The sequence below is a fragment of the Chlorocebus sabaeus genome, chromosome X, assembly GCF_047675955.1.
Source record: "Chlorocebus sabaeus isolate Y175 chromosome X, mChlSab1.0.hap1, whole genome shotgun sequence".
In the NCBI taxonomy this organism is placed as follows: Eukaryota; Metazoa; Chordata; class Mammalia; order Primates; family Cercopithecidae; genus Chlorocebus; species Chlorocebus sabaeus.
Window position 1 is genome coordinate 5,494,764 of NC_132933.1, and position 27,944 is coordinate 5,522,707.

A 27,944-nucleotide genomic window follows, 5' to 3' on the forward strand; every position below is an offset into this window, starting at 1 on the left:
GACTATAAACTATGATAAATTAATACATATTCTGTAATATCTAGAGTAAATAGTAAGAAAACTATACAATGTTATATGCTAAAAACCATAAAATATAAACCAAGATGGAATCCTAAAATAGGTTTAAGTAAAACATGAGAATACGAAGAAGAAATAAATGGAGGATGAGAACCAGAGGAAGCAAACGGTAAACAAATAATAAAATAGCAGACTTAAGCCAGAACATGTCAACAATACCTCTTATTTATATGGTCTAAAACACTAATTAAAGACAGAGGTTGACAGAGTACAAAACATACAAAAATTAACCAGGCATGGTGGCGCATGTCTGTAGTCCCAGATACTTGGGAGACTGAGGTGGGAGGATCACTTGAGCCCAAGAGTTTGAGGATGCAGTGAGCAATGATTGCACCCCTGCACTCCAGCCTGGTAACAGAGCAAAACTTGTCTCAAAAAAAACAAAAACAAAAACAAAAACAGACAAACAAATAAAAACATGGCCAAACTCTATTCTATCACTCTAAATACAACAGCATAGGTAAGTTGAAAGTAAAACAATGGAGAAAATATGCCATGCAAATATTAATTTTACAAAAGCATTAGTGTCTACATTATCATCAAAAAAAGACTTCAGAGCAAAGAAAATTATTGGAGACAGGCAGACATTACATAATGATAAAATAATAATACACTAGGAAAACATAATTGTCCTAGATGTGTATGTACTAAACAATGGAGTCTCAAAACACATGAAGCAGAAACTAAGAGAGCTAAAAGGAGAAATCGGCAAATCTACAATTATAGCTGGGTACTTCAGCACTCCACTCTCAACAATAGATACAACTGCTAGACAGAATCAGCAAAGATGAAGAACTCAACAATACATCATCAACTGAAAGGTTCTAGATGACATTTATGGAACACTCCATCCAACAACAGCATCTTACGCATTTGTTTCAAGTGTTCATAGAACATATCCTGAGATAGGCCACCTCCTGCACCCTAAAACACACCTCAACAAATTTAAAATAATTGAAGTCACAACATTCTCTAATGTGATCAATGGAATCAAACTAGAAATCAGTAACAGACAGAAATCAAGAAAATCGCCGAATACTTGGAAATTAAACAATGCACTTCTTAATAAACCATCAGTCAAAGAGGAAGTCTCCAAGAAAATTTAAAAATGCATTGAAATGGGCCGGGTGCAGTGGTTCACACCTGTAATCCTAGCACCTTGGGAGGCCAAGGTGGGAGGATTGCCTGAGCTCAGGAGTTCAAGACCAGCCTGGGCAACATGGCGAAACCCTGTCTCTACTAAAAATACAAAACATTAGCCAGGCGTGGAGGCGAGTGCCTGTAATCACAGCTACTCAGGAGGCTGAAGCACGAGAACCGCTTGAACCCGGGAGGCAGAGGTTGCAGTGAGCCGAGATCATGCCATTGCACTTCAGCCTGGGCGACAGAGTGAGATTCTGTCTCAAAAGAAAAAAACAAACAAATGAACAAAACGCATTGAAATGAATGAAAATGAAAACAGGAGTTATAAAGACATGTGGGACACGGCTAACGCAGAATCGGGAGGGAAATGTATAGCACTAAGTGAATATGTACATTAGGAAAAAGGAAAGGTATCAAATTAATATCTAAGCTAAATCAATCATGTAAGCTTATACTTCAAGAATCTAAGAAGTGTAAAATATATCCAAAGCACCAGAAGGTAAGGAATAATAAAGATAAGATAAAAATCAATGGAATTGAAAATAGAAAAGTATGAGAAAATCAATGAAACAAAAAGCTAGTTTTTTTTTAAAGGTCAATACAATTGACATCTAGCAAGATTGAAAAGAGAGAAGATACAAATCACTACTATCAGAAATGAAACAGAGAATATCACAGATCTGACAGAAATCAAAATAATAATAAGGGAATATTACCAAAAACTCTACACAGAAATTTGACAACTTAGGTAAAATGGACCAATTCCATGCACAGCACAAAGTACCAAAATAAACAATTTGAATAGCACTGACACTATTAAGGAGGTTGAATTCATAATTGTAACACTCCCTCCAAAAATCTCCAGACCTACATGGCTTTATTGAAGAATTTTATTAAACATTGAAAAAGTAAAACCAAACCAATTCTGCACATTCTCTTCTGAAAAATAGAAGAGCAGGGAACACGTCCCAATTCATTTTTTTTGAGACGGAGTCTCACTCTGTCGCCCAGGCTGGAGTGCAGTGGCCGGATCTCAGCTCACTGCAAGCTCCGCCTTCTGGGTTTACGCCATTCTCCTGCCTCAGCCTCCTGAGTAGCTGGGACTACAGGCGCCCGCCACCTCACCCGGCTACTTTTCTGTATTTTTTTAGTAGAGACGGGGTTTCACCGTGTTCGCCAGGATGGTCTCGATCTCCTGACCTCGTGATCCGCCCGTCTCGGCCTCCCAAAGTGCTGGGATTACAGGCTTGAGCCACGGCGCCCGGCCCCCAATCCATTTTATGAAGTTAGTATTACCCTGATATTAAAATCAAAAAGAGTACACAAAAGAAAACTACAGACCAAAACCCCTCATGAATATAGGTGAAAAAATTTATAAGAAATTATTAGCTAACTGCCACAACTTAAACAACATGAAATATATAATCTAAATTGCCCTATAAACCTTAAGGAAATGAATTTGTAGTTGAACACTCTTGAAAAGGAAATATTCATACCTAGATGGTTTCACTGGAGAATTTTCCCAGATGTTTAAAGAATTAGTGCCACTTTCACATAATGTCTTCTAGAAAGTAGAAGAGGAAAGAAGAATTCCTAACTCATTTTATAACTCTGATACCAAAATGAGACAAAGACAGTACAGAAAAAGAAAATTATAAATAAATATATTTTATGAACTTAAATTTTTAAAATCAGCAAAAGATTTACAAATAAAATTCAGGAATGTATAAAAAGAATAATACACCATGACCAAGCAGAGTTTATCTCGGGATTACAAGGATGGTTCACCATTTGGAAATACTCCATGTTATCCACAATATTAACAGTTTAAAAAAGAAAAATCACAGGATCACATCAGTTGATGCAGAAAAAGCATTTAGCAAATTTAACATCCATTTATAATAATAATAAAAAATTCAGAAAGCTAGGAACAAAAGAGAACATCCTCAACTTGATAACGAGCATCTACAAAAACTTTACAGATAATATTTTACAATCATCCCTTGGTATACGTGAAAGATTGGTTCCAGGACACCTCATATATCAAAATCCACACATACTGCAGTCCTGCAGTCAGCCCTTCAGAACCTATGTATAAGCAAAGTCAGCCCTCTGTATACGCATCCTGCAAATACTGTATTTTCACAAATATTAGAAAGCAGTTTGGCTTAAAAAATGTCAAGATAACAGGAGAAGCAGCTTCTGTTGACTAAGAGGTAGCAGAGATGTTCCCAGACACCATTTCTTTGTTTTTTTTACTGCTTGTTATTACTGTGTAAAAACTGGGTGACAGTTTAGGAGAAAGACTGTTGTAAAAGAAGAGTGACAACCGAGAATTTTTTGATCATTAAATCAGATTTTATAAACAGTGGAAGGAGCATGGACTTAAAACAAGGCATGTTTATTCAGTTTTGTCAAAATTTTACCAAAATATGTGATATATATTTATACTAAAGCTATATAATCCTTAGATTTAGAAAAGCAATCAGTTAATGTCTTACATATTAAACACAGGTACAAGTTGGAAATTGTAGAAAATTGAAAGAAAACAAAAGACAAAATTAATGTCTATAGTAGGGAATAAAACAGTTTAAGATATTTAAAAATTATGTGTATTTTCTTGTCTTTTACATAAATCATTTTTGAAAAGTATGCTGAAAATTTATATGAGTAATATTAGTTATGATTTATTTTTCAATATAATTTGAAGATTCTTTGTTACCCAAAAAAAAGAAAGAAGGAAAGAAAAAAGAAAATCATTGATAAGAAAGGATATCTGCCTGAACAGGATTTAATGAAGGTGAAAGTGCCTTTTACTAGGAAAAAAAAAAAAAAAAAAAAAATGCCATAAAGGACATTTAGTAGTAAGGAAGAGAATCGAGCACCAGGATTTAAGGCAGGAAGGGATAGTCTAACTTTACAATTTTGGGCAAAGGCAGTCAGGTTCATGATCAGGGCTGTCCTTATCTATAAAGGTGCTAACCCCTGAGCCTGGAAGGGGAAAGATAAACACCAGCTGTCGATCTTTTTGTTGCATGCAAGAAGGCCCAGACAATAAAAAAAATTTTTTTCTGGATTGGTTCCATCGATCCTTTGTCCCTGAAGAAAGGAAGTACCTTGTCAGTAAGAGACTGCATTTTCAAGTTCTTTAGATATTGGACAATGCTCCTGACCACCCAGAACTCCGTGGGTTTAACACAAAGTGTTGAAGTGGTCTACTTGCCCCCAAACAAAATTCTAATTCAGCCTTACATCAGGGGGTCATAAGGACTTCTAAGACTCACCACACATGGTACTCTATAGAAAGATTGTCAGTGTTATGGAAGAGAACCCCAATAGAGAGAATATCATGAAAGTCTGGAAGGATTACACTATTGAATGTGCCATCATTGTTTAGAAAAACCTGTGAAAGCCATCAAGCCTGAAACAGTAAATTACTGCTGGAAAAAACAACTGTGTCCAGATGTTGTGCATGACTTTACAGAATTTATGACAATAAACAGGGAAATCATGAAAGAGGTTGTGGACATGGCAAAAAAAAAAAAAAAAAAAAAGATGGGGGTTGAAGGATTTCAATATATGGATCTTGGAGAAATTATAGAGCTAATAGACACCATGCCAGATGAAATAACAGAAGACAACTCTACGGAGATGAGTGCTTCTGAACCAGTGTCGGACCATGAGGACAAAGACCTAAAAGAAGCAGTGCCAGAAAGCAAATTGACATTAGACAATTGAGCAGAAGGGTTCTGATTACTCAAGACATCTTCTGACTTCCTTTACAGCATGAATCCTTCTATGATACAGGACCTGAAGCTAAAGCAAAAGGTGAAAGAAGGATTGGTATTATATAGAAACATTTTTTAGAGAAATAAAAAAGCAAAAAGTTAGAGAGAAATTATGATGTATTTCCAAAAAGTTGCACTGAGTGTGCCTGCCTCTCCTGCCTCCTCTTCCACCTCCATCACTTCTGCCTCTGTCACCCGCAAGACAGCAGGAGCAACCCCTCCTCTTCCTCCTCCTCCTCAGTCTACTCAACATGAAGATAACAAGGATGAAGACCTTTTTGATGATTCCATTTCATTTAGTGAATAGTAAATATGTTTTCTCTTCCATATGATTTACTTAATAACATTTTCTTTTCTCTAATTTACTTAATTATAAGAACAAAGTATATAATACATATAATATACAAAATATGTGTTGTTTATGTTATTGGTAAGGCTTCCAGGCAACAGTAGGCTATTGGTAGTTAAGTTTTTGGGAAGTCAAAAGTTATAAGTGGATTTGTGCCTGTGCAGGGGGTTGGTACCCCTAACCCCTATGTTATTCAAGCATAAACTGTGTGTGTGTGTGTGTGTGTGTGTGTGTGTGTAGTATTGTTCAGACATAAAGAAGAAATCCTGCCATTTTCAACAACATGGATGAACCTGCATGACCTGAAGTGGAAATAAGTCAGACAAAAAAGACAAATAATATATGGTCTCACTTATATGTAGAAATTTAAAATGCTGAACTCCTAGAAGCAGAGAGCAGAATAGTGGTTGTCAAGGTCTTGGGGGTGGGAGAAATGGGAAGATCTTGGTGAAAGTGTACAGATTTCAGTTATAAAATGGATAAGTTCTGGGAATCTAATATACAGCATGGTGACTATAGTCAATAGTACTGCATTGTTTCCTTGAAACCTGCTAAGATGGCAGATTTTAAGTGGCCTCACCACACACATATATACACAAAAAAATGGTAACTATGAGAGGTAACAGATGTGTTAATTTGATTGTGGTAATCATTACACAATATATACATATATCAAATCATGTACACCTTGAATATACACAATTTTTATTAATTAAACATTTTAAAATGTAAAAACTCAAAATGGAAGATAAATCTAAATGTGAGAACTACAACTATAAAACTCTTGGAAGAAACATAGAAATATATCTTTGACTTTGAGTTAAGAAATAGTTTCTTAGATATGATACAAAAAGCACAAGTGAGAAAAGAAAAACTAAATAAATTAGCTTTCATCAAAATTAAAATTTTTGTGCTGTGAATAATACCATCAAGGAAGTGTAAACATGACCCACAGAATGGGAGCAAATAGTTGCAACTCTTATATCTGATGAAGGTCTAGGATTCAGAATATATAAACAATGCTTACAGTTCAATAATAGAAAGACAAATAATCCAATTTAAAAATGGGCAAAGGCTCTGCATGAACACTTCTCTAAAGAAGATATACAAATGGCCAATAAAGCACGTGAAAAGATGTTTAAAATCATAGCCAACAGGGAAATGCAAATCACAATCATAATGAAATACCACTTTATGCTCACTAGAACAGCTATAATAAAAAAGACAGAAATGTACAAGTGTTGGCAAGGATGCGGAGAAACTGGAACCCTTATATATTGTTGGTGAGATTGTTAAATGGCACAACTACTTTGGAACAGTTTGGCAGTTCCTCAAAATGCTAAACACAGAGTTACCATACAAGGCAAAAATTCCATTCCTAGGTATATGCCCAAGAGAAATGAAAGCATATGTCCACACAAAAACTTGTACATGAATGTTAACAACAGCATTATTCATAAGAGTCAAAAAGTGATAACAGCTCAAATTTCTATCAACAGATGAATGGAGAAACAACATAGGATGTATCACAAATAAGATATGGAATATTATTTGGCAATGAAAAAGAATGAAGTACTAATACATGCTACAACATGGATGAAACTTGAAAACATTATGCTAAGGTAAAGAAGTCAGTCACAAAAGGCTATTTATCTTATGGCTTCATTCATAGGAAATGCCTAGAATAAGTAAATCCATATAGACAGAAAGCAGATTAATAGTTACTAAGGGCTTGGGCAGGGGGTAATCGAGGATGTTTGCTAATGGATATGTGGTTCCTTTACAGGGTAACTAAAATATTCTGAAATTAGATACTGGTGATGATGGTACAACTATGAATATACTAAAAGCCACTGAACAGAATACTTTAAATGGGTGAATTCGGTGGTATGTGAATGATATCAATAAAACTGTGTTTCAGAGAACACATACCATTTACAACTGCTGCATAGAAAATGCAATACTTAGATATTAAATATAATATAATGTGTATAGGATCTGCATCCAGAAAGTTACAAAATGTTTTTGTAAGAGATAAAGACTCCTGCACATGTATCCTGGAACTTAAAATAAAATAAAATATAAAAAACAAAAGAGGAGCACAATGAGATTTCCTGTGACCTATTAAAACCCATAAAATTTATCAAAGAAATTTACATACAAAATAAATCTTGATAGTAGTTCCAATCACAATAAATTATACTTGCAACTGACATCTATAAGCAATCTCTTTTCTCTCTTTAAAAAACTCTTTATTTTGTTTATGAAAATACTGATTTTTTAAAACTGTACTCTAAAAGGGACAAAATATTTGTAATCTGAAGTGTTTCAAATTTTGTACTCTATTGCTTCAGTCTTATACTACATCAACAGGTATGAATACATTTATAAGAATATATTTAAAATATTTTCACTTATTGTATTTCCCTTGAAAATATTGACATTTTTGAATTTTAATTAAAAAACTCAGAAAAAAAGGGTTGAACATGAAATAGAATAATAATAAACACCTTTTTTGTGCTCATAAAAAAATAAAGACCTGAATAAATGAGGAGACATACTATGTTTACTGCCTAGAAGACTCAACATAGTAAAGATGTCAATTCCTGAACTGACCTATAGGTTTAATGCAATTCTCATCAAAATCCCAGCAAAGTTTTTTGCAGACATAGACAAGGTTGTTCTAAAATATACGGAAAGGCACAAGTCCTAGGCTAAAACAATTTTGACAAACAAGGATACAATGGGAGGAGTGCCTTTACCCAGTATTAACATTTTTATATGGCTACATTAATCAAGACTGTGTGACATTGGCAGAGGGATAGACACATAGATCAGTGGAGCAGAATAAGGAGCCCAGAAATAGACCTATAAAAATGTATCCCACTAATTTTTGACAAAGGTGTAAAAGCAATTCAGTGAGGTGGGGATAGCCTTTTCAACAAATGCTACTAGAGCCATTGAGCATCCTTAGGCAAAAAAAATAATAAACATCAACCTAAACCTCACACCTTATACAAAAATCAACTCAAAATCGATTATGGCCTTAAATGTGTAACCATCAAACTTAAAAAATATTAGAGAAAATTTTCAGGACCTAGGACTTGGTGTAGAGTTCTTAGACTCAACCACAAAAATCTGGCCCCCAAAATAGTCTTTTTGTGAAAGAACCTATTAAAAGGATGCAAAGATAAGATGCAGACTGAGAGAAAGTATTTTCAAATTACATATTGGACAAAGTACAAGTATCTAGAATATATAAAGAACTTGCAAAACTCAACAGTGAAAAAAAAGAGAAAAAATGCAAATAATCCAACTGGAAAATGGGCCAAAGTCATGAACAGACATTCCACGAAGTTATATGGATGAAAAATAAACTCCAAAAAACATGTTCAATCTCATTAGGCATTAGGGAAATGCAAATTAATATGACAATGACATATCTCTACACACCTGTGAGAATGGACTACTCCTGTATTGCACTACACCACTATCAGAATTATGCTGAGTGAAAAAAGCCGGTCTCAAGAGATCACAGGCTATATGATTGAATTTACATAACATTCTTGAAATAACAAAACTATAGGAATGGAGAACAGATTACTGGTTAGTTGCTGTGGGTTCAGAACTTGGGGTGGAGCAGATCAGGAGGGAAGTGCGTTTGGTATAAAACAGCAACACAAAGGATTGCATATCCTTGTGGTGATGGCAGTATTCTTTTTCTTGACTGTGGTCACATGACTCTATACATTTGATAAAACTGCTTTGAATTAAATACTCACACATGTACAAAAATAAGTGCATGTATAACTGGTAAAATCTGAATAAGGTGGATGGAGCGTATCAGTGTGAGTGTTCTGGTTGTGAACTGGGTGAAGGGTAAATAGGATCTTTCTAGTATTGTTTCCTAAAACTGTATGCGACCCTACAATTATCTCAAAATAAAAGGCTGTTAAAAATCGCAATAAAGCCTCTATAATTAAAACAGTGTGGTACTGGAAGAAGAATAGGCAAATTGACCAGAGGAATAAAATATGCGTCTAGAAATAGACTCAAGTATATGTGGAAACTGAATATATAATAATGGTGACTTTTCAAATCACTGGAGCAAGATGAACATTTGTAAAATGGGGCTGTGATAGCTGGGTAGTCTTTTGAAGAAAGGGAAGGGGATGGGTGCAGTAGCTCATGCCTATAATCCCAGCACTTTGGGAGGCTGAGGCAGGAGGATCGCCTAAGCCCAGGAGTTCAAGACCAGCTTGAGCAACATAGCAATACCCCCTCTCTACAAATCATAAAAACAATAAAAACTTAGCTGAATGTGGTTGTGGCACACCACCCTGCCACTGACTATAAGTATGCCACTGCACTCCGGCCTGGGTGACAGAGTGAGACCCTGCCTCTAAAAAAGAAAAAAAAAAAAAAAGAGAAACAAACAAAAAGAAAAAAGGAAAGAGGCAAAGTAAGATCCCTCCCATATACCATTCATAAGAATAAACTCCAAATGGATTAGGAATCTAAATGTAAAACATGAAACCATACAAATACTGGAAGAAAATTGGGTGAATTTCTCTTTAAACTGGATGTGAGGAAAGGCTTTCGAATTGGGATTCAAATCCAGATATGATAAAAGACAAGACTGATATTTGACAACATAAATTTTTTTTTTGCATAGCAAAGAAAAACAAATATTGAAAAAAACACAAACCAATTAAGTGAAATATATCACAAATAAAGAAAGCTAATATACCTAACACAGAAAAATACTCTTAAAATTGAGGGTAAAAGACTAAAAACCCAATAGAAAAAGGGAGAAAAGACATGAACAGATAATTCACACACATAAAAATATCCAAAGGGCTCTTAAGCATATGAAAAGATGTTGCAAGCCACTCATAATTAGAAAAATGCTAATTAAACTACACTGAGATACAATTTCTCACCTATCAGATTTGTAAAAATTAAAAAGTAAAGCAAATACTTTGTTGGTGAGGCTTGGGGGAAAAACACTCTCATACATTGCTAATGGGAATGCAAATTGGTACAATCTTTCTGGAGGGGAATTTGGCAATACTTAACAAAACTACATTTGTTTTTACATTTTGACACATTAATCCCACCTCTAGAAATTTACTCTTTAAGATATACCTCTAACAATATGACAATACATATGTACTGGGTTGTTCATTGAGTATTATTTTTATTTGCAAAATATTGGAAACAATCTAAATGACTACACATAGGAGGTTGGTTGAATAATTTATGGTACATCTACACAATGCAGTACTATGCAGCTGTAATGAAAGAATGAAGAAGATATCTATATGGAGTGATTGGTAGGACATGCATTTGAGTGAACAAGCAAAGCTCGAAAGAGTATCTATATTAAGCCGCCCTTATGTAAGGAAGGGTATAGGAAAATACACAGATATCCGTTCATTTGTGCAAAAAGAAAACACAGAAAGACTAATGAAGTTGGTTACTTACAGGAAATGACTGGAATGAGGTGGAAAGGACAGAAGTAATGAGAGAAGTCACTTTTCTGAGCATTTCTTTCTGTACAGTTCTAACTTTTGAAACAATGTTATTATTTCACATGCTCACAGAAAAATAATTAAAATTAGCAAGGAAAGATGGTGGGGAGTGTTGGCGGCAGACAAAAAGGAATCTAAACAGAAACAAGTGAACTAAACCATATTCAAATGACCTCAGTGGGCCCGGGAGATGAACTAGCCCAGGTAAATTTTTAACAGTGTTTGAAGGATACACTCTTACGCAAAGACAAAAAGAATTCTAAACAAATATTGTACTCTTGTTAATTGGCTTCTTCATAGAGTCATGGGTTAGCAACTATGAAACTAGTTTCTGTATATTCTAGGATTAAACGAGTAAATATATTATGGTAATGGCAGAGAGATTTCTCACTGTTTTGCAAGGAAACTACAAATATGGGAAGGGGAAAGATAGAATGAACTTTGCTGTTGTATTGGTATTTGGAGGTATCAATGTGAACACATGGTTTATGGGTAAGTACGGAGGCAAGTAGATAGAGAAACAGATATTACCAAAATAATAAATAAAAAAGGAATAGATATAGATGTGAGTTAATTATTCTCCTAGCTTTGTGGACTGAGAGGGTTTAGTAACAATGACACATCTGTAGAAATGTGCATGCTCTTAGTACCCAGATCTTAGTTTCTAAATGCCATTCTTCACTAAAAGAAGTTAGGATTCCATGGGAAAATGGCTGATTTTAAGGCTAAGGCAGGGAAAGTACAAGATGAGCCTGGAGCAGATGTGCCAAAAATTAAGGGCATGCTCAGAGGATGATTAGGGGCATGTAAGAAAGACATAGTAAGTAGTTTGAAGGAGTTCCCACTGGACACACCTCAGACAATTTGAGCATCAAAATAAATAATAATAGGAAAGGATTATAACTGAAAATAAAAATGCACAAGTCCACCTAATATAAATAAAAGCATAAGTAAATAAATGGGAGTGAAAGAAGAAAAGTTCTTTCTTATAGTAGAAAGTCAACTAATAATCGTAGAATGGATGATGGAATCAGAAATTCATTAGTTGGCAACCAGCATGATAATCTTGCCTCAGGCACAGACCATCAATAAATGCTAAACTAGTGAGTGAAAGTTTGAGGTGTAGTAGGATACTAACAGCTTCAAAATATATTTATTTCCCCAAGATACTAATTAATGGCAAGGAGAAGAAATAGAAACTGGACAGTGGAGATATCTGGCAGACATCACCTTAACCAAGTGATCAAAGTGACAATCACCAAGAATAGGATGAATGAAACTAACATCGTGGACCTTCTGACGTGATACACTCATGCACAACATCACTTCTGTGGTATTTCTGCCAATAGTACATAACAGTGATCTAACTATGAGGAAACATCAGGCAGCAAACTCAAATTGAGGGACATTATGCAAAATAACTGGCATGTACTCTTCAAAAATGTCAATGCTACAAAACACTAAGACAGATTGAGGAACCATTCCATATTAAGGGACACTAAAGAGACATAACGACTGAGTTATGAGTGCACTGCATGATCCTGGATTTTCTTTTGCGATAAAGGACAATTGGCAAAATCTGAATAAAGCCTTTAGATTAAAATCTTTAGATAGATTAGTACCACTGTTAGTTTCCTGCTTTTGATCAATATCCTGTGCTTATGCAGGAGAACGTTTTAGGAAATGTTAGGAGATATATATTGCAGTATTTGGAGATAAAAGAGCATCATACCTACAATTTGTTCTCATAAAGTTCAGAATAAAATGGTGTGTGTGTGTGTGTGTGTGTGTGTGTGTGTGTGAGTGAGAGGTGGTACATAAAACATAGAATGTGGTAAAATTGCAACATTTGGGGAATCGAGTGAAAGGTAGTTAAACATTATTTGTATTATTCTTGCAAATATTCTGAGAGTCTGAATTTATGTCAAGTGAAAAATTAAATTTAAAAAAGGGTTAGAAGTGATCAATTAATCTCCTAGGGAGAAGGTATTGAGATCAAAGATTGAAGGCCTGAGGGGAAACCATTAGAAAATGCTCACAGCTGATGGGTGAGTTTCAAAGAAGCAGCAGGACAGGAGTCTCCAGGCACAGTGGGCATTCAAAAAATTGTAACTGTTGTTTTGATAAATTTCAGAAAGTACTAGTTCATCTCAGAGATATATACCTCCTAAGTCTTTCAGAAACATCTCTAAATATTGCCTCTAGAAAGGATTTAAAGGTCATGTACTGTACTGGTCAAGTCACATCTTCCAAATATAACAATCCAACATAATAAGAGGAATAGTCTACAAAGCCCCTTTAGCTCAGCCTCCTCATTGTAATAGTGGGAACCGTGAGGCCCAGAGAGGGGAAAGGACCTGCCCAAGGTCACACAGCAAGGCAGTAGAGCTGGGCCAGGCACCAAGGTGCCTCCCTCCCAGGCCAAGGCCTCTCTGACTCTGCACCTCCATACAGTCTGGCTTCAGGCCAGAGGAGTGGATGGCTGGGAACCAGACAAGAGGTAGCTGGGCTGGCCCTGAAAGATACAGTCCTAAAGTTGGTGGCTGTTTGGGAATGAGTAGGGCGCATTTTGTGAACACCCTATAAGCTATAGGTGGCCAACATATTTATGTGATTAAAAATACAAAATAAGACTGAATACGCTGGGTGCAAACAGTTGAGAAACTAAAAGCTTCTTTTAGACAAGACAAACTGTTACTCACTACAAAAATAAGGGTGGGGTGGCTTGGGATTTTTTTTTTTTTTCATAATGAAAAGTAGCAAATATGAAGTCAAACCTAAAACAGCCCATCAGTTTGAAATAAAATAAATCCAAATAACAGGCCCCTAAGGACCACCCCCCAATATTCAAAAAATCTGTTTTATTTTAAATTAGGCATTGGTACAAGACCAACAAAATTAAATATTTACTGCTAACAGAGAACTCTTGGATGTTGGGGGCAGGGGTGGAGAACAAAAATTCCTTTCTGATAAGCTAGTATCTGATAGCTAGAAATCAGAATCACTCAGCCCTATATTCTGCTGACTGCAGGTCCCACATGGAGTTGAGGGCCTGGAGGCTTCTTCTGTAAGGTCCTAGGACGTGCGGTGTGGGGCAAGCAGTGGGTTGCAAGGTGGACCTCCTGGGTCCTGGACCACCTCAGCTCTGAGCAGCTTGCCAGGGAAGCCTGAGCAAGCATGATATTTTTCTTTAGCTACAGCATCCTCATGCATAAAACAAGGGGTCTCTAAAGGAATTTCCATTTTTTTTTTCTATTATTTGGTCCTACATAAATACATTTCAACTCTTTGTCTTTAGCTAAAACTTCTAAAACTGTTATCACTTATATAACAGTCACAGTCCCCACCTACCCAAACCAAAATACAACTCCATGCTTTCAAGTCTCTGGTAATTTCAAAAAGAACAAATTATTACTTATCCTTTTCAAATATTTTAAGTAACTTACAGTTTAACTTGCTATTGGAGAATTATGGAATGCCAGAGCTGGAGGAGCCTTTTGGATGCCCCTAGACCATTCCTTCATTGTACAGATGGGGAAAATGATGCCCAGTCCAAGGAAATAGCTTGCCCCAAGTGCCATGGCTAGTTGGTATCAAAGCTGAAGTCGGACCACTTGCCGGTGGCCCCCAGGTGGGTATTCTTCCCACTGTAGCACCAGGGACTCCTCCCAGACTCAGAAAGCTGGGCTGAAACAGTGAATCTTCCAAAGGGCAACCACCCACTGCCAAACTTTCCAATTTACAAACGACTCTCATTTTGTTTGATGACATGACGGTACCTAAAATTCCTGGGTGGCATCTGCTTTCAACTGACTTGCACGATTCCTCTCCCTCCAGATTAATAATGAAATTAAGGGTGAGATGCTCTGGCCAAGGATGGGAATGGGAGCCACTCTGAGTAGTGACCCTGTACTAAGCACTCATTTTCAACATGATCTCCACTTAACAATGCCTGGCTTGGTTTGGTTGGGTTGGTTTAACAAAAGAAAGAATGGGTAGGGAGTTACCTCAATATGTTTGCAAGGCAATTCAAAGCAAAAACAGTTCTCCTCTCTTTCTAAAGGAGAGGGAGAGCCCAAGCTCCTAGCAACACATTTCTTTCCAAAAGGTTCCTAAAATCCACATGGGGTGGGGGAAGGGACTAAAAAGCTCTGCAAATATGTGGCTGCCTCCACTTTGGAACTGCATAGCAACAGGCTCAGCAAGGCCAGGATCTCCCTCTGAGGGTTCAAAGGGCTTTCCAAACCTGCTTTTTACTTTCTAGGGCTGACTTTGAGGACCTGAGCATTCATTAAGGCCAGGTTAATATGATGATGGGCTTGTGTTTCTAGGAGAATTGAAAGTACACTCTTGTGAGGAATCAGAGAACTTGGAAGGTGCACAGGATCAACAAGGGCCAAGGAAATGTCTTCCTGACTTGTCATGAGACCCAGGGCCAGCACCTGCTCCTCTCTGGGTCTCAGTTTCCCCATCTTTGATATATGAGCCCTCGTGGCCTTGCCATGAGAAGACTTTCCACACTTCCAGGGTTCGATGGGGAAGGTCGTGGCGGGCTATTTGAATGGAGTCCAGCCATCTTCTTCCCTCCTAAGCAGATCCCCCATATCCCACCAGCAGGCCCAACCTGAGGCTCCTTTCCAAAGGGACACAACCCCACTTCCTCAGGATAGGGGCCTGGACAGATCCTGGGGTAAGACTACTTACCAGTTTTCATGAGGGTCTGGCTAGGCCCTTTCAGTGACTATGAGAGAGACACACAGGATCCACTTTACCTTCTCATGCCCGTTGTGACAGTACTGAAATGTGAAAAACCAAACAACTATCGGCCTCCTCAGATCCCATTTTCTCACTTCTGCAGCAGGCAAATGTGGAACCTCCTCAAGGCACTGGGCTGGCTACACACATCCTTGACCGATTCTGGAACTGCCAAGGGCTGGGTAATTGGGGTCTCTAAAACTGTCTAGATCCTGGACACACTGCATGCTCTCTGAGGTCCCTCCCAAGCCAGAGTCTCTTGAATGCTAGTTTGCCTGGGTGTAACTTATGCAGTATCAAAGAAAGGGACAAAGTGACTTTTCAAGTCAAAAGAAACCTGATTTTCTTTTGTTAAATTTCTGACATCGAATGGAAAGGCAAAATAAATAAATAGTAAACACTAACACTAAAGAGAGCAACCCATGAGTGTGCCCTGAGCCTGATATTTACAAGACCATCTCACCAACACCATCTCTTTTGAATCTCCCACAATGCTCCAAACTTGGTGGAACTGACATTCTGATATTTCCATCTGACAACTGAGGGCACTGAGACTCAGGCAGGTTCACAGACTTGCCTAAAATCCCATAGTTGGTCAATGTCTCCTGCCGAAGGGAAAGCTCATATTGAGGCATTCTTAACCTGTGACAAAAGATCCCTGAGAGAACCATGAGTGGGCTTAAGGCCTAGTGGTACCTTAAATTAGAAGCAACACTGCATGTTATTTTTCCATTGTCTAAGGAGAAGACCCAGAGCTTTCATCAGATTCTCAAAGAAGTATATGATCCCTAAGAGACAAAGAGCCATCCCTGCTTCAGAGGATCGGGAGTCATTTTTGTTATGATTTGAGGTTCAAGAGACCAGTTGCAGTTAGCTTCCCCAAGGGCAAGCTCAGAAAACCTTGGCAGCCAGGTAGTTCTCTAACTCATAAATAGGACCAGCTTTATGCCAGGCATGGTACCATTTGGTGGGGTGGAGGGTGGGGTGTGGGAAAAGAGGGCTTCCCTAAGCCCTGAACACCTCCTTACCTGTGCCCTAAACAGCAGATTCTCTCCAAGGCATGGTAACTCTTGCATCTTTTAATTCAAGCTGGAGGCTTCAGATTCTCCAGAGGAAGGGAATCCCACTAAGGTACAGCGGGCTGAGGATGGCATCTTTCTAGGTAAGGTGGAGAGGGGGTGTGAGAAGCAGGAGGCAGATCTAGAAACCAGGAAGGAAAAGGTGGGAGTACTGAACCTCAACTCGATTTCCTCGGGATTTGACAGCCAAAGGCATGGCTGAAAAGGCCAGTGAGCCTATCCCCAGCCATATGTAGAATAGGGCTTCAGACCTAGCCTTTGCTATCTTGGCAAAGTTCTACTCCTGAGAGAGGGTGAGTGTGTGAGTGTGTCTGTGTGTGTGTGTACGTGTGTGTGTGTGTGTGTGAGTGAGAGAGAGAGAGACAGAGAGAGAGAGAGAGAGAGAGCTCTTCACAACCGTCTGAGCAAGGAGATGAGAACTCAAATGGCTAACCTGGCCATCTCTCAAATCCCAAAAATCAGCTTCGGTGGGGCCCAAACTAGGCAACCAACGATGCTGCTAAGGCTCCCAACCAGGGCCTGAGAATGCAATCTTCTCAAGCACCCAGAATGGGGAATGGGCCTCCCACTCTGGGATCCACTGCTGCTGTTTGGGAAGGTGGGGATAAAAGAGATATGCAGGACTGCCAAAGGGCTATTACTGTTGGGGAGTGCTGGTGCAGGTTGCCCAGGAAGAGCAGGCAGGAGGAGGGAGAAAAACCTGCCCAGAGAATCCCCATTAACTTCATCTTGTGATTTCATTGTCACAGCCACTCAGAACAGGTTTGGCCCCAGGGGCAGGCTCTTGGGAGCCTCCGATTTAATAATGTGCTCACCTCATGCTGTGGGACAAGACCTTACCATGAGCCCTATTAGTGGGTGAGAAAGGACTCCCTGGCTGCCCTACTGCACAGGGCATCAGTCATACTCCAAAGCTAACACCCCGGCCATGTGCTTGGGTGTTACCTTTGTATCCGGTGCTCCCCAAGTGGATTTGGGCAGTGACACTCCTTGATATTTTCAGGGCTCATTTTGAGAACTGTCATGGCAACTAACATGATAATGCTCTTTACCCCATGGCTGGGGGATCACTAGAAACAACCAGATTGTTCACTTTAACTCGACTGTCAGCACAATTATTTTAACACCAAGTGTGTCAGGTTTGACTCCATATTCCGGAAATTAATTTTAGAGTGGCAGGGAAATAAAATGGCATACTTCTTTGAGCTTTGTTACAACACGTTCATGCAGCAAACTGCGAAGAAAATGTAGTAATTAGAGGTTAAATTAATCCTTGACAGACAAGCGGCTTAGAAACGCTGTGCCCTCCTCCCGAAGCCTAGCATAACGCATGCCAGTCTTTCAGAATTAGACACGCAAACCATGTGATGTTGGCAGCTGCACCAAAACTACTGTCCCACTTAAAATTCCAAGGCCGGCGCTGGAACTTCCAGAGGCAGATATTAACACTGAGATCTCATTAAGAGCCAAACCCAAACAACCTCCCACCATTGCCAAAGTAGCCCACCCAGCCAAGCCCTCCACAGGGCTGGCTGCCTGACTCTCTGACAGCAACTCAAAAACGAGACACACACTCCCTTCTAATTCTTAATTTACAATCTCCATTCTCCAGCTACTTCCAGACTTCGAGTTCAGATTCTAATATGACCCTTTGCTGTCCTAACAATGCTGAGCAAAGCACACATTGATACAGGGCAGATTATATTACACCACAGTTACAAGCGCTCCACCTCCACTGGCTGCATTTCTTTTTACCACATTTGCTCTGCCTCAAAAGGAAAGCCTGTCTGCCCACACATGGGTGCAAAATGGATGTTCTACACTCGACTGAGAGCTAGAGACCAGGGTTCTGTCAACTTTGGGCTCCCTTTACTATGGCCCTAGGAAAGTCAGACGCTTCTCTGGGTCTCAGTTTCCTCTTCCGTAAAATCATGGGGTTTTACTCTTTCAGCTGTAAGGTTCTCCATCTTTCAGTATCTGAGTTTGCAGGGGAGATGGTGTACCTGTGCTAACTATGTACAGGTGCAATGGTCAACCGACCAGCAGAGCCACAGAAAGGAAGGCAGAGCTGGGTCCTGTCTTCCTCCTCCGCACTCTGTCCCAGCATGCTGCCGAAGCTGAGGGTGGAATTTCGGATTCAAATGCAGGGAAAAATAGAAATGCACTACTTGTGCGGTGAGGGTGGAGCTGGGACAATTGGACCAAGAACTTGGAATTCCTCAACATGTTCAGAATTACTTGACTTTGTTTTTGTCCTGTCTTTATGTTCCAAAGACCCATGCTTTCCTCTCAAAGGTGGACACAAGCTGGGGCCACCAGGTCCTTTTGACCTGGATTCCATTAACTCTCTCGGGTGCTGTGGCCTCCAGTGATCCCTTCCAAAATCAGCAGAAAACTGTCACTATGGTCTAGTGTCTAGGTACTCGCACAGGTGGAAGAAAGGGGAAAGAAATCAATGGCTGGCCTGCTAGGCCCTCTTCCAACAAGATGATATCCCCTGGTCCGCTGCATCCTTCTCTGAACCTCAGGAAACAATTCTCAGCCTTAAGAAAATGGCATTTCCGAAAATCCACTTACTGGTTATTTACTTGGCAGAGCAAGCAGCAGGGCACATGGGAGGGTAAGGTAGCTTCCCACACCCACCCACCAAGGGTGGAAATGGGAGTCTGGGAGGCTCCAACTGGGCTGTGCAGAAAGGGGCACTGGCTGTGTCGGGGTCAGAGAGCAGCCGGGCAGGACTGAGTTGCCCCTGGGGTGGGGGGATCCTCCTTCAGCGGCAGAATGAGCCCACCCTTTTGTAGGCCAAGGAAGGGAGGGAGTAGTCTGAAGCTGGGGCCTCAGGGAGGCCCAGGATAGCCAATCTGGGCAAGGAAAGCTCTCCTAAACTTTGCAAAGAGCTTTTTGCTTCTTGCTCCCAAACCCTCCTTAGGCCCCATCTCTGGAAGCCTTTACTCTGGGAGCTCAGTGCCTACAGCCCGGGAGGCCCCTTGCTATCCCCTCCCCCGGGGGGAATATTTTTGAACTGTTTCATATCTGATTGCTTTGGATGTTATAAAGACGTCAGATTTTAGGAGAAAACTTGAGGTTTGAAGGAAACCAGGGAGGTTCTGTGAAGGGGAGAAAGAAAGCAACCAGAGTGGGGGGCTGGGGGCAGGGAAATGAGGTAACCCAACTCTTTTGCTTCTGTCTCCTCCTCTGGAAGAAAATGCCCTTGGGGCTTCAGCAGCCCTGGGCTGGTAATTTGGGAGCAGGACCCCACAGGACTATGTACCTGCAATCTTGGCATGTAAATATCCTATAACACAAGCTACTGTTTCTTACTTCCATGGGGAACTCCCTGACTAACTGCCCTGACAGCTCCATGGGGCCTTTTCTTCTTCCTTTGACACCTTTACAGACTAAAGAACAACAATGACACAACAAAAATAAGAAGTCATAAGCATTTGCAACACAGTCTCTTCAGGTTCATTCTGATTTATGAAATTTCCCTCCTTGAAGTACTGAAGATGTTTAAGGACTCAATGCCTGCAAAACCAGGCCGGTTCCAATTGAGCTTTGCAATGCTTTTTTCCTGCCATACAGTTGACTGGTGCTGCCTAGGTTACCCCTCGGTGGCGTTGTGAGAGGTGTATGATGGGAATTGGTTTATTGTGCTGATCCATAGTAACCAGCTCCTGTTCCTCCATCATTTATCTCCCTCCCCAGCGACATCTGGGTTGGTCTATTCACATTCTCAGCATTCTATCTGCTCCAACAAACACTCAGCCTTTTCTGCTTGGATAAGGAGTTTTTTAGTTACATCCATTATATGTGTATCAACATTTATGGCAGCAAGATAATTGCTAAAGAACTCAGAGGATAAAGAGTCCTTCTTCATAATGTTCACCCCTGCCCCTTTAAAAAATCAATATTAACATCAAGTAGGACAGCCGCAGGTTCTTACATAGCTGCTGTGTCCTCAAAGTTGGAAATATGATTTTTAAAAAAAACAGCTGGATTAGGAAGAAAAGAAAAGGTTCAACAATGGGTTAAGAACCCACATCCCACTGGTGCACGTGTGTGCAGATGGAGGGCCTTTTTGTCTTTGAAACCTTTGCTAAATAACTGCAAAGCAGCAAATCTGCTCTCCATTAGATGAGTCCTTTGGAAATATGCCAGTGTACTCTAAACAGTTTAGATCCCGTTATCTGTATACCAACCCAATGATTAGGAGGCCTGCCATCAATAGGAGTATTGGACAAGAGAACCTTTGGGTTGATTTCTGATGTCTGCTGTCACCGATTCTGGGCTAGAAGTTCACACTTGCAAAAGACCCAAAAAGGGGAACACTTCCCATTTTTGTATTGTTTTGATTGGCCTTCTGCCATTTTTTTACTTCTTCTTCTTATCCCTGCCCTTCAAAATATCAGCCCCTTTTTATTATCTGTCTAGCTGTTTCCCGATGACAAGGTTGAGCTTGATGTTTCACTTTCCCAGAAAATGACTATTTCATTCACAAACCACAGTGTTTTAGAACTGGAAGGGACTCAGACTCAGAGGTCATGGGATTGGGGGAGAGAAAGGATGGACTTGTTCAAGATCACTCTGCTAATTAGTGGGCAGAGCTTTCTAGAACACAAGTTTCCCAGCTCCTAGGCTAATGATCTATGCAATGCACTGTTGCAGAAAAAAAAAAATCAGAATCTTTAAAAAAAAGGGTTTACTGTATATTGAGTTCCTTTAAAGGAGAGGCATAGTCCAGCTATTTTCAGAAGAACCACTTGTCTAAGACCAGTTTATCCCCTTTCATAACCCCAAATAGTAATTGAGTTTCCTAGGGACCATCCATTAACAGGTGCATTTTATGCCTTTAGGTGACCAATTTAAAAGGGAAGAAAATATATTAAACATGCTGGCTAAGCTAAAAAAAAATCCCTTTCCTTAGTAAAAAGGATTGACAATAGTGAATCTCCTACCTTAAGATGCAATGAATGTGTAGCCCCCACCCCCACCCCAGCAACAGGGTATTTCCTGGTGGAGTGTAAAAATTCAATGACGTTCCTATTTCAGCCCACACATCTGTGTCACTGTCAGCGTCAGTGGCAGGAAAACAGACGAAGTCACCCTTTGCTAATGATTTCCTAACATGGAATTTCCTTGTATCTCCTAAAGGCTTTCTTCTTCCAACGCCAAACTGTTCCCCACCCCCCACCCCCAACACATTGTACTGAAGAAAAACTGAAAATGGTCACAGCCGGAAGAGGATGATTTTAAAGGAGATCTTGTAAGGAAAAGCTTCAGCTCTTTGTGATATTTTTAAAGGGGGAAAAGGGGGAAAGACTGCTAGTTTTTTCCGAAGCTGAGCAAAACAGAGAGATTTCCTCCCAGGCATCTGGAAATCTCTCAGCCCCATCTCTTTCTTTCTTTTTTCCTGCCTCTTCTGTCCCAAGTTCCACTTTGAGCAACATTCTTACTTCAGTACTGAAAGAAACACTCACACATGGTAGGCAGGCACCGGGAGAGGGCAGCCCCCAGAGCAGAGAGCAGGCATTGGAGAACCACCAAGCACAAAGCAGTATAGGAGCCCATCACTTTTCCCCTCTGGAGAATATCCTATTTAATATGCAAACTGGTCATCAAGTGAAAAGAGGGCTGTTACTTTAAGGGGAAGAAGCTGATTAGCTGCTCTGGCTGGCAGCAAACAGCTGGTCTGTCCGGCAGGTTCAAGGCCATTTCAGCTTCTCTCTTATGGAGGCACCATATGCTCCATCTCGCACATCAGCAGCTTTATTTTCCAATGAACTTGCTCCAGAAGAGAAGTACAAAGGGGGGAGGAGAAGGCAGAACCAGTAGTTTACCCTTTGATTACTTTCTTGCGGTTTTAGATGCAGTTGGGATGTGTGTATGCGCGCAGTTGGTAAGTGTGTATGCGCGTTGGGGGTGTTAACGCTTCATCTTCTACTCCAAAGACCAGAGAACAAATGTTTGACCAGCACTTATCGATAACCTCCAGAGATGGGAGGGGAGGGGAGTAAGAGAAAGATATGCAAAAAGGCACAAATAAAACGTCGACATCAGATTAAATGGAAATAGGAGGGGCGGAGGCGGCCAGAGAGCGGTTGGAATCTGACTTCGCTTGGGAGACCCACCAGCCTGAGCTTGGGCCCCGCCCACTTTCCTTATTTGTCACTTTTTTCTTTTCAGTATTCCCTTCCCGAACAAACTCCATGAGAGACACCAACCACTTTGGGGCACAGGGGCGGAGCAGGCCAACAGAATGGCGAAAGGTTACTTCTAACATTATATTTGACATTCCTCAGTGCAAGCCCTGGTTCTCGAAAGTTTTAGGGGGTCGGTTATAAGGGACAAGGACCCGCTAAATCGTCAATCCAACTAAAGCTGGCAGCTTTAGTGCCAGACGCTGGGTTAGGTGCAGAGGCAGCAGGCCAGCGCGCGGTCCACAGTGGCATGCTCATCCTCACTGCCCGCCTAGGCTACACGAACCCCGGAGGTGGCGGCTCCCACTGCCTCCGCGCCGCCAAACAAAGGGCGCTCGAAGAGTTTGAGCCCCTGTGTGTGGCGGGGCGGAGGGTGTGGCAGGAGCGCGCGGGAAGAAATGAGGCGTGTAGTCAGACGCGGGTGGCCTAAGCCTCCGAGCTGCCTCCTTCTTCTTAGCCACCGGCGGGCGCGACAGCTGCCCTGAGCTCCAGCAGCGAGGGGCGCCCGCTGCAAAGCGAAACCAGGGAAAGGGCGCCCCCTATGCCCGAGCCCGGCGAGCGCATCGGCGAGTCGCGTCTGCCCACCCCGCTGAGCGCTTGCCGCCTAGGGCCTCTGCGTGCGCCCGCCAGCTCGCAGTGCAGTCCACTGGGTCGTCCGGGCCGCCGGGATTTAGGGTGTCCAGGGCTGGCAGGCTGGGCGTGCAGCGAGGGCCGGGGCTGGGGCTCCGTGCACCTTCCTGGGTTCCCACAGAGGGTCCTCGAAACACAACCCCCTCCCCCATCGCCTACACTTGCCCTCCTGTCCCGAGCGGCTCGAAACCACTTGGAGACAGCCGCCCCCGCCCCCTGCCTCTGCGTCCCTTTCCCCCTTCCCTCTCTCCAGCCTCCTGGGAAACAAAGGGGCTTTTTATAAAGCGGATTGTTGGCGGCGGCGGCGGGGGTGGGAGGGAGCGGGGATCTATAAAGACAAGAAGAGGTGGGAGGGAGGGAGGGAAGGAAAGAAGCTGCGCGGCCTCCAGGGGCCCAGAGCTGCGGTGGCGGCCGGGAAGCCCCGGCGGGTGCACGGTCGACCCCGCCCGGCCGGTGGGCACTCGGGCGGCAACCCACGCCTGCCAAGAGCTGGGCCGCGCCGCTGCGATGTCGCTCGCCGGCTTGCCGCAACCGGGGAACACAATTCCCCAGCCGCGGGCCGGGGCTGCTGGGGGCGGCGCAATTCCCGCGGGGGTCTACCCCGGGAGACCCAGGCCCTCTCCCTAGCCAACTCTTTCAAAATTGCTCGGTCTCAGGGAGACTTTGCGCCTTTGTTCCAGCGCAGCCGCCTCTAGTAAGCTCGACTCGCTCGCCCTCGCAGACAATGTCCCGGAGCCGGCCTCGGTTTGCTTACCCGTGAACAGCACGTTCACCTTGGGTACCGCGCCCCCGGGGGGCACCGTGCTGCCAAACAACAACGACGAGCCACCCCAGCAAAAGGAACCCTTTCTCCCCACGCCCCCCAGCCACCCTGTGCTCCTGCCCGCTTACACACACCCACACTCGGGGTGCCCAGGTCAGCCGCACCCAGCTGCAGGAGCGCGGCGGGAGTGAATGCCCCAGCCCGAGGCGCGTGTTTGCCCAGGTTCCGATGGCTTCAGGGCCGAGCTTTCTGGCAGGCTAATCCTATTAGTGTCTGCTTAGTCCGAATTTAATCACGGATCAGAATCAGACGACATCTCCAGCTTTCCAGGAGGCTTCGGACACACTGCATTGGGACGGAGCCTGGCCAAGCCAACTGGCCGAGAAAAGTATTTGGCGGCGCTCCGGGGGGCTTCCCGCCCGCGCTAGCCCGCGCCGGGCGCCCAGCTCTGTCATCGCGCGGATGCTGGGGAACCTGTGCGGACTCTGACACAGGGGTGCCAGGGCTGCTCCGCAGGAATCCAGTCCGGGCTGCCCTGAACACCAGCTTAGCTCCGGGTTGCTCTCCCCAGGAGTTGGCAGGGGAGGGAGTGCAGGGCAGCGGGTTCGGCGCACACACTCCACACTCTAGCTCAGAGGCGGCAAACAGCGTTGGGGTGGGGGAATCCTTCACCCAGTGCCCACTGCCTACTGGCCTGGGCTCAGGGAGCTGGCATGTGAAGGCACCGTCGCCGGTGACACCCAGGCTGCAAGCGACCCGGGGGTGCTGGGACAGAGTGGGAGACTCCCGGTAGCTAAGCGTAGCCCTAGGAGCCCGCTCAGCTTGCGCCCTTCCACCTTTCCTCCCCGGTACGTGGCTGCCCGCGCCGGATTTCAGACGTCCGATGGGCGCGGAGCCAAAGGCCGTGGTCTCCGGCGTTTCGAGCTGCGCCCAGCCCAGCCGAGCTGGTGCGAGAAAGGGGCGGCCGCCCGCAGCGCCAGGTGGGCCGTGTGCTCAGAGCAAACTTTAGGGTCTACCGACTCGAAGCACCCCGGGACCCCGATCCTCAGCGATGGGGACCATAACTGGGGGCTACAAGTGTACCCCGGAACCCCCAGAACAGTCGGACCTCCTGCGTCCGCCCTCAGCCTTACCGTGCTGCAGAGCTCCGGCGGCGGCGGGGGCAGTGTCCGAGGGGCGGGCGGCCGCCAGCGCGGGCAGCCTGGCCTCAGGCGGCCTCCAAGGAGCCCAGCCCTGTTGCAGATCACCCCCTGGCTAGCGGCCGGTGCCCCCGCGCCCGCCCGCCGCCGGCCGCTTTAGCTCGCGGCCAAGTTCATGCTGGCGGCGCTGCAGTGGCGGCCTCAATCTGCTCGCTCCATTCCCACCGCCCGGCTCCGCGCCGCGCGCCCGGAAGGTGGAGTTTCGGGGGTTTAAGTTACTGATAGGCATTTCTCACTGCTGTGTCACTCGGGGAGGAGGAGACACGCACGCCGCACATTCACACACCCTCACACTCACGGCGACGAGCGGCTCCGGCCTTAAAGGGGAAGCCGCGCTGCCCTGCCCGCGACCCCACCAGCCCCAAGCCTGGAAACTCAGGGTTTTCACGCCAGGATGGGGCGGCGGGCATCCAAAGCGCTGCGGCCGCCCAAGTGGCCTCCCAGGCCCTCCCACCAGTCTTTAGAGGAGAAAGCGGCCGCAGGCTGGCTTCGCTGTTGCTGCCTCATTTCGCCAGTCGGCTCGAACCAGGGCATCTGGGGAGGGATCCGAGGGGCGGAAGGGGCATCGGTGCACTCACCTTGGCTGCTCCGCACTCAGTGGAGGGTGGTCTGTGCCCTTGGTGTCAGCTGGCTTGCCTAGGCGGTGCGCTGGTGGGAAGAGGCGACAGCAGGGTTACCGGAGCGCCTCCAGCAGACAGAGCCCGCCGGAGGGCCGCAGTCGGGGCCCAGCGCGCTCGGGAAACCCGCACACGGAAGGTAGACTTTCCGCGTCTGGGGAAAGCGAGCTGGGCAGCCGTGAGTGGCCGGGACACACGAAGAGCGAGCACGGAGAGCCGAAAGCCAGCGGTCACCAGTGACAGGGCGAGAGAGCACTCAGGACAGAGGGACCAAGAGAGACAGTAGATCGCACGAGACACAGAGAAGGCAGAGACTGAGAGACAGATATCGAGAGAGGCACCGGTGGAGATAGAGGTAGAGACACGACGGAAGGAGAGGAGAGGAGAGGAGAGGAGAGGAGAGGAGAGGAGAGGAGAGGAGAGGAGGAGAGAAGGAGAGGAGGAGAGGGACCAGAGAACAAGAGAGCTTACAAGAGGAATGACAGATCCCTGGAGGACCCTGAAGTGTCACAGGGACGGGAGTCTTATCACAAAGTAGCCTATTCAGCCCCCATCCCGCTTCCCATTTTCACCAGAGCCTGACCCTAGGGCTAGCGGCCAGGCCCTTCTCCTCCCCTCGCCCGGGGAGGGGCACTCACCTGCAGTGGGTGGCTACTGGGTGGGTAGCGCCAGTCCCTCCGCCCACGCATCCGCTCACCAGCTCGCGCCCTGACTGCCAAACAGACCCGCTGTGGCAGCAGCAGGGACCAGGGCTCTCAGGTGGCAGTTAGGGAACTGCACCCTCCCCATCCCGGCCGAGTGCCCCACTCCCCACTTCCCACTCCCCCACTCTCAGCGCGGACGCTGTCGGCGTCGCCCGCCCGTACGCGTAGCTCAGAGTCCAAGCTCGCTGGCCAGTCTCCCGTTTCACTGGACCAGGGCACGCGATGCTCCCGCCCAAGCTGGGCTGGATTGGCTCCCTCCGCAGTTATCCCAAGACAGACACCTGCGGCTTCTGCAGGAACATAGGTTCCTTGGGAACTGCCGGGCGGGCCAGCGCGCCCTGTCCACCATCTGCCCTGGCGCCGAGTCCATCGACTCCCCTCCCACCTATCCCACTTTCCGGGTATTTGGCTGCACCCCTTCCCCAGGTTCCCCTCCCCGGGTGCGTTTCCTAACCTGGACTTCTCCAGCCGATGGCAGTTGCAGGGGCTGAGCACAGCCCGGGAACGCCGCGTCGGCTCCGACAGCAGCAGCGCTCAGCTCCTGTCCGCACCTCTGAGTAGCAACCTGTCACCAACACATCTGGTCACGCTCAGCGGAGCCGCAGGCCACGAATAAAGGGGTGGGCCCGCCGCCCACTAGGCCCCTCCTTCCCTCCACGCCCACGCTCTCGGCCCTCGGAAAGCGCTGGGGCCACCTCGGAGAACCCAGCGAGATCCCTTCGTGGGCTACGTAGGCGCAGTGAGGCTGGGCGATTGCCTCCTAGCGTTTCACGAAGTTACCTGGAGGAAGAGCGGCGTCCAGGCCCAACTGCGAGACACATTCAGGGGCTGTGGCTTCGCAGCCCCGGCGCTGCCGGGGGGATGCGCCCGGCCCAATGGGGCGAGGCTGGGAGTCCACAGTTCGGCAGGGCAGTTGTGAAGGAATCCACCTTGTCTGGGTCCTGTCCTGTCTGCTCCGCAAAGGGCAAGCAGCCAGAAGAGGTTATTGCTCTCTGGTGACTGAACCTTACCTTCAAGGCCCTGCAGGGAGAGATAGAGTCATCTCGGGGCTGCCAGTGCCCCGGTAGAACTGCCGAGAGTGCGGGAGTCCTTTGAAGGAAATCTGATT

The 27,944-nt window shown here is 44.5% G+C and overlaps 1 protein-coding gene across 11 annotated transcripts in view; it reads right to left on the reverse strand.

The window, feature by feature from the left end:
* MAMLD1 (mastermind like domain containing 1) overlaps positions 1–27,417 on the reverse strand; it is a 143,574-nt gene extending 116,157 nt beyond the window's left edge. For 3 of the 11 annotated variants that reach the window (XR_012091895.1, XM_037989275.2, XM_037989274.2), the window contains exon 1: positions 25,450–25,748. The gene's annotated coding sequence lies outside the window, so the exon portion shown is untranslated. Of the gene's footprint in view, positions 1–16,675; positions 17,083–25,449; positions 25,750–26,093; positions 26,164–26,770; positions 26,892–27,290 lie in introns of those variants that run through there. The other 8 variants (XM_037989272.2, XM_037989270.2, XM_073013369.1 and 5 more) reach the window with 6 other exon arrangements.
* Between the last annotated feature and the right edge of the window lie 527 nt (positions 27,418–27,944).